Genomic DNA, 7500 nt, shown 5'->3' with positions numbered 1-7500 from the left:
CTCTCTCTCTCTCTCTCTCTCTCTCTCTCTCTCTCTCTCTCTCTCTCTCTCTCTCTCTCTCTCACACACACACACACACACACACACACACACACACACACACACACACACACACACACACACACACACACACACACACACACACACACACACACACACACACACACACACACACACACACACACGTTCGTGTGTATGTTTGGTGTTAGTGTCCTGTGTGTGTGTTTTGGTCATGCACTTGAGACACAAATGAGGCCCACTAGTTGCTCCAAGAAACAGCATGAGATTGTTTTGAATGACAGCTGCCTCGTTATGTTTCCTAGCAGCTATTGTTGCACAGCATCATGAAACCCACCCCTGGCTGTACAGTATACTGCCCCACAAAGCAAAAAGGCAGTAACTGCGCAGAGCTCCAAACTGAATAAAATGACTTTTAAATGGTACTGCAATCCAGTCTATGTAATTTTGGGGAGATTATTGACATGCAGCAGTTTAGTTACTTTATATTACCACATTTTATGCAGATTAATCATTTTATTTAAATTTAAACTTTGATATATACCGGTATGTCATTAAAGTCATAGTTACTCATTTTCCACCACAGCACAGTTACTGCCTTTTTGCTTTGTAGGGCAGTATACTGTCCCTCACAGATGTTTCACAGGAGCGTACCTAATTTGCTGTTGTCGTGCGTCGTTAGCCGTGATTCAAAGTTTGCAGCGTCATCCTGAGTCGTGAGTTAGACTAATGTGCCGTGTTGTCTTTCCTCCTCCAACATGTCCGCCACACAGAGATTCAAGTGGAGGTTTGTGTTGTGAGGGTTTTTTTCTCTTTTTTTTGTTAGCCCAATCAAGCAGCTAATTGATTTAGTTAGCTGTTAGGAGAGGCAGGCGACGTTACAGGCAGCGCAAGATCTCCTGAGGCACGTCTCAGGAGGGACAGAGAGACAGACAGAGTTACAAACAGGACGAGACTCGAAGCGAGCCGTTTCGTGAATGCTCGTCGCCGTGCATAATTATGCGTGGCGGTGTGAGTACCCAATTATAAAGGCTGCTGACAGAACGGGAAGGAAATCGGAGCATATTAATCATATCGCTTTGTGTGCATGTGCGATACTGTACTATATGTGGAAATCCCACTCGGCGTCATGATGCTGCTTCACTGCGCAGTCCATTGATTTGTGGCAAGGGCCATCTCAGGGTGTGTGTGTGTGTGTGTGTGTGTGTGTTTGTGTGTGTGTGTGTGTGTGTGTGTGTGTGTGTGTGTGTGTGTGTGTGTGTGTGCGTGTGTTTGTGTGTGTGTGTGTGTGTGTGTGTGTTTGTGTGTGTGTATGTGCGTGTGTGTGCGCGCGTGTGTGGTGTGTGGGAGCCTGCATGCGTTTGTGCGTGCGTGCGTGTGTAAAATAACATGTGTATACTACAGTATGATTGCTGTTCTCTGTGTCATTGCCTCAATTGATACACCACATGTATAAAAGATATTGCTTTACTTCCATAACAAGGCAGTCATGGGTAAGTGGTTAGGGTGTCAGGCTTGTTGCCCAAAGATTGCCGGTTCGATTCCCAACCCAGCAGGTTGGTGTAGGGGGAGTAATTTACCAGTGCTCTCCCACCATCCTCTTCCATGACTGAGGTACCCTGAGCAATGGAGTACTGTCCTGCCTCCCTGCTCTCTTGGCACACTGTTTGGGGCTGCCCCCTTGCAAGGGTGAGGCATAAAATGCAATTTCGTTGTGTGTACTGAGTGAACACTGTGTGCCGTGAAGTGCTGTTTCACAATGACAGTAGGAGTTTCCCAGGTTGGTTGTCTTTCGCATTTTATAATGTGTTTTTTTATTGTTTCTATCCTTTCCTAACATTTTATTTACCAGCCATTCAAATTTTGTCGACAATCACTACAGCTTTCTTTACATGACCTCTTATTGTAGTTCATGAAGTGTTTTCCCCCTTCTCTCTCTCTCTCTCTCTCTCTCTCTCTCTCTCTCTCTCTCTCTCTCTCTCTCTCTCTCTCTCTCTCTCTCTCTCTCTCTCTCTCTCTCCCTCTCCCTCTCTCTTTCTCTCTCTCTCTCTCTTCTTCTTCTTCTTCCTAACCACTTATTGACAAAAGTGTTTGCAGCTGAAAGCCACTCTTGACCATTGCAGAAGAGGCCCAGTGGTAATCTCTTGTCTCTGTGTGTGTGTGTGTGTGTTTGTTTGTTTGTTTGTTTGTTTTGGTTCCTGTTTGTAGAATCACAGTGTACACTGTGTGGTGAACCCGAAGGTGAGTGCTGCCCGCGCCTTTCCTTTCCGCCTTTAATATAGTAGCTCATCATCAACACTGCTGCTTCTGATGCTGATCATCATACAGTAGCACACAGGCAAGGGGGAGGTGGTGAGAGAGTGTGTGTGTGAGTGTGTGTGTGTGTGTGTGTGTGTGTGTGTGTGTGTGTGTGTGTGTGTGTGTGTGTGTGTGTGTGTGTGTGTGTGTGCGTGTGTGTGCGTGTGTGTGTGTGTGTGTGTGTGTGTGTGTGTGTGTGTGTGTGTGTGTGTGTGTGTGTGTGTGTGTGTGTGTGTGTGTAGCTCAATGAGCATACAATGGCAAATACAGAACTGCTTTACCATCAGCCTTTGCTTCTGCCACTTCATCGCTTCTGTAGGGTGTGTGTGTGTGTGTGTGTGTGTGTGTGTGTGTGTGCGCGTGCGTGTGTGTGTGTGTGTGTGTGTGTGTGTGTGTGTGTGTGTGTGTGTGCGTGTGTGTGTGTGTGTGTGTGTGTGTGTGTGTGTGTGTGTGTGTGTGTGTGTGTGTGTGTGTGTGTGAAAGAATTGTATAGTAGCCAAAATGTAGCATTCAGTGTTCAATATAAAGCTGCTTTTCCATCAGCCTCTGCTGCTCCCAGTTCATGGCTTAACGTCTGACCGCATCCCATAATTTCATTCTGGGAAATCGTCACTACCGGCAACTAATATGGCCGTCATTCCTCACCGAACTGGTTGCTTGTGGAAGGGATGCATGCATGCCTTATGTTTTGTTAGTTGGTGCAGTACCTGTGCTCATTTTCAGTTTCTGTTTCTTTCCCCCTCATGACTTTGCACTCTGTAGCCTTTTTAGACTATTTTTAGAGGTTTTCTCTTTCCTTTCCCGAAATGTTATTATTCGACTTCACTTTTTTCATTTGAGACATTCGCACTCTTGCACTTGATTCTTTTAAGATACCCAGTGACTTATTCATTGTCATATTTTCTGCTCCTCCTCCTTCTTTCTTTCCTTTGCTTTCTATTCATGGTCTGTCTGTCCATATGTCTGTTGTTATTTTCTCCCACACTGTAGTGTTCTTACTCTACTGCTGAAAGTATAAGAATAACCCCTTGTTCAGTGTTGTCTGCGGAGTCTCCCTTTCTCTCTTTCTCTTTCTCTCTCTTTCTCTCTCTCTCTCTCTCTCTCTCTCTCTCTCTCTCTCTCTCTACTTCCCACTGTCTCCCTCCCTCTCTTCTTCTCCACCACTCCCCCTCTATCTCACATTTTTTTTCCCTGTGTCTGTCTTGCACTCCCTCTGTTCCGGTTACCCTGTGAAGTGACATGTTCTCCCTCTGACACGCATCACATATACAGGCGCCCGCCCGGTGCAACAGTCACAGCTCTGCAGAACAGGCCCAGAATATCCCACTCCCTGGCTCTCACAGACAGAACCAGAAACAGAAACAACAGCACGAGACAGTACAAGAGATGACTTCAGGCATGGGTGGGTGGGGGTGAGGGAAAGGGAAGAGTGCGTGGTGCTGGGAATAGGGAAAGGTGTGTGTGTGTGTGGGGGGGGTGGGGGTGGGTGGGGAGGGAGTGGGGACGGAGAGGCGATGCGGGCTAAAATCATTAGAGTGAGGAATGAAAATGGCAAATATAAATACAAAAATAGCAACGACACGGCCCCGCCGCTCATAACCTTGCCAGAATGTTGCTATATATACACGCACATCCCCAAGTCATCCGAGTGATTCCTCATGTTCAAAATCAATAGAGCTCTTGGTTGGCTTCAGATTGGATTAAGACGTAATGGGATTGACTGGACGAGTGGTGGCTGTGACCCTGCGGCTGAGACAGGGGAGAGGATAGGAGAGGATAGGAGAGGAGAGGAGAGGAGAGGAGAGGAGAGAAGAGGAGAGGAGAGGAGAGGAGAGGAGAGAAGAGCAGAGGAGAGGAGAGAAGAGAAGAGAAGAGAAGAGAAGAGGGGAGTGAATGAGTGGCAGGGAGAAGAGAGGAGAGGAGAGGAGAGGAGAGGAGAGGAGAGGAGAGGAGAGGAAAGGAGAGGAGAAGAGAGAAGAGGAGAGGAGAGGAAAGGAGAGGAGAGGAGAGGAGAGCCGAGTAGAGGAGAGGAGAGAAGAGGAGAAGGGAGGGAATAAGTGGCAGGGAGAGGAGAGGAGAGGAGAGGAGAGGAGAGGAGAGGATAGGAGAAGAGAGGAGAGGAGAGGAGAGGAGAGGAGAGGAGAGGAGAAGCCAGGAGAGGAGAGCAGAGGAGAGTAGAGGCGAGGAGAGGATAGGAGAAGAGAGGAGAGGAGAGGAGAGGAGAGGAGAGGAGAGCAGAAGAGAGCAGAGGAGAGGAGAGGAGAGGTAAGAAGAGGAGAGGAGAGCAGAGGAGAGGAGAGGAGAAGAGAGGTGAGGAGAGGAGAGGAGAGGAGAGGAGAGGGAATAAGTGGCATGGAGAGGAGAGGAGAAGAGACCAGAGGAGAGGAGAGCAGAGGAGAGGAGAGGAGAGGAGAGGAGAGGAGAGGAGAGGAGAGGTAATAAGTGGCATGGAGAGGAGAGGAGAGGAGAGGAGACCAGGGGAGAGGAGAGCAGAGGAGAGGAGAGGAGAGGAGAGGGAATAAGTGACAGGTAGAGGAGAGGACATGAGAGGAGAGAAGAGGGAGAGGAAATGAGAGGGGAGGAGAAAAAGCGGAGGAAGTAAAGAGGAGCAGAGGAGAGAAGGGTAAAAAGGAGGAAATAAAGAGAAAGGAAGAGGCGAGGAGAGAAAGTGGTAAAGAAAACAAGGAAGAGGAAAATAAATAAGTGGCAGAGGGAGGAGAGAGGAAGAGATGAAAAAGAGCAGGAAGTGGAGACGAGGTACAGGCAGAGAGAGTAGAGAGAGAGAGGTTCCATTGACCCATTGTTTCCTGGTTCTATTATGGCCCCCCTTAGGCAGACCTAGGCAGACCTAAGGACTGTTCTATTCATTGTAGGAGCATTATGACACGCCCCTTTAGGCAGACCAGAACCTGGTCGCGTTAGGTGCCCATAGAAACCTATTATGTTGGCATATCTCTATACTTAAAGAATCTCTGGTACAGGAGAAGAGGAAAGAAGGAGTGCTTCAAACTGGAGAAGAAAGAGGATGAAGTGACAGCGTGAAGTGCAGAGAGGACAGGAGAGAAAAGGAGAGGAGGAAGGAGTAAGAAGAGAGGAGAAATGAACAGGACAGGAGGTGAGGAGTGGCGGGAAGAGTAGAGGAGACATGGGGTGGGGAGGAGGAGGAGGAGAAGGAGGAGGAGGAAGAAAGAGGAAGAGGATTAAAGTGGAGAGAAGAGGAGTGGAGAGATGAGAAGAAATGAGGAAGTGAGAGAAAAAGAGAGGAGAGATCTATCTGTTTATCTTTCGAATCTTCTGTCTCCGTCTCAGCCTTGTGCTCACACACACACACACACACACACACACACACACACACACACACACACACACACACACACACACACACACACACACACACACACACACACACACACATACACACACACACACACACACACACACACACACACATACACACACACACACACACACAGAGACACACACCTGCACAAACAAATTCATGGCACCAGCGGGACTGAACAAGACCTGAAATGAACCAGCGTAGAAAATAGGGTAATGCAAAAGCCCTCCAGAAAGCCGGTATCTCCTGTACAAGCCGAAAGGCCCTTGTTTTTCAGGCGAAGAGATAGATTGTGTTTATGTTTATGCTTTTCTGCGGTTCCGTGTTGGATGTTGTGTTTTTAAGCGAAAGCTGGACGAATAAGAGCAGAAGAAAAAAGGTGGAAGAGAGTGATAGAGAAAGAGGCAGGGAGAGGTAGAGATGAAGCAACAATGAAGGAGAGGTGAAGAGAGAGAGACACAGAGTGAAAGTAAGAGTTTGCTTTTTCTCAGAGGTAATATGCTGCACTTCCTGAATGATTTCATCTGGGTTTAGTGCACGTGAGCAGCATGAGGGGTGCAGCAGAAGGGCGTCAGTGACAGCATGTTGGGTAAAGAGCAGGAGTTACAATCTAGGCATTGCAGAAATCATATTTATGAAGGCTTACTTGAGCATGTAATTCTGTGTGTGTGTGTGTGTGTGTGTGTGTTTGTGTTTGTGTTTGTGTTTGTGTGTGTTTGTGTTTGTGTGTGTGTGTGTGTGTGTGTGTGTGTGTGTGTGTGTGTGTGTGTGTGTGTGTGTGTGTGTGTGTGTGTGTGTGTGTGTGTGTGTGTGTGTGTGTGTCTGTGCGTGCATGCCTGTGCGTGCATGCCTGTGTGTGTGTGTGTGTGTGCATATTTCAAAGAGTGAGTGAGTGGCTAAGACATAAAAAAAGTCAAAGGCAAGAACACCAGTATGTCAGTGCAAGCTGGCCGGCGCGGTGGCGGGGCTTATTGCCGGCAGGTAATCCCATGTGCAGGCTTGGGCATTACAGCAAAGAGGAGAAGAGGAAAGAAAGAAAGCAGATGCTTCTTATCTGCCTACCGCTGCAGGAGCCAGAAGCGACAGGCTAAGCAAGACTACAGCTCCGACTCTGCCACTCAGCCAACTTCCATCTAAAATGTGCAATATCACCCAAGGGTAGAGAGATGGGATGAGACTGTTCATCATGTTTGCAATAAGTTTTTAATTAAACATTTTCACTATTAATTAATGGTTTAAAGGTACACTGTGTACGATTTTCAGTTGATTATTTCCAGAATCCATGCTACCCATTCACTAATGTTACCTTTTTCATGAATACTTACCACCACCATCAAATTCAACGTATTCATTATGACTGGAAATATTGCACTTTTCATAGATGAAAACGGGGAACTTCTCCATGGTCCGCCATTTTGCATTTCCAGAAATAGCCATTTTTAGCTGCACAAATGACTGTACTTGGGCCATACTAGAAAATATTAGTTTATTACTTAGTAGACATTCATTAAAAGATCAAATTTGGCAATAGACAACCCAGTTTCAATGAGCAGCAAGTTGCAGTACCTTTTTTGACCATTTCCTGCACAGTGTACCTTTGAAGTGGACTTGAATCTGAAGTTGGAAACAGGAGGAAAACCCAGCTTTTGGCATGGGCAGTTACAGAAGATACTGCACATTGTTCCTGGGTTTTTTTGTGTTAGTTACACTGATTAATATTCACAATTGTTGCAATAGTCATGGCTATTTCTGACACAGTGATCTTAACCATAAAACACTGTAATTTTTTGCTCAGTATCCAAGATGAGTCAGGAAGTTCTAGAGGGATCCTCATGGACTGCTGG

At 46.9% G+C, this 7500-nt stretch overlaps 1 protein-coding gene across 1 annotated transcript in view; it reads left to right on the top strand.

Moving 5' to 3' along the window:
• Positions 1–7500, top strand: part of dlgap2a (discs, large (Drosophila) homolog-associated protein 2a) — a 249928-nt gene that overhangs the window by 47758 nt on the left and 194670 nt on the right. The window contains exon 2 of the mRNA XM_063183538.1: positions 2227–2259. The gene's annotated coding sequence lies outside the window, so the exon portion shown is untranslated. The remainder of the gene's footprint in view (positions 1–2226; positions 2260–7500) is intronic.

The sequence above is a fragment of the Engraulis encrasicolus genome, chromosome 19 (assembly GCF_034702125.1).
Source record: "Engraulis encrasicolus isolate BLACKSEA-1 chromosome 19, IST_EnEncr_1.0, whole genome shotgun sequence".
Lineage (NCBI taxonomy): Eukaryota > Metazoa > Chordata > Actinopteri > Clupeiformes > Engraulidae > Engraulis > Engraulis encrasicolus.
Note: the sequence above shows the minus strand (reverse complement) of the source record. Positions and strands in the feature narration are given on the sequence as shown.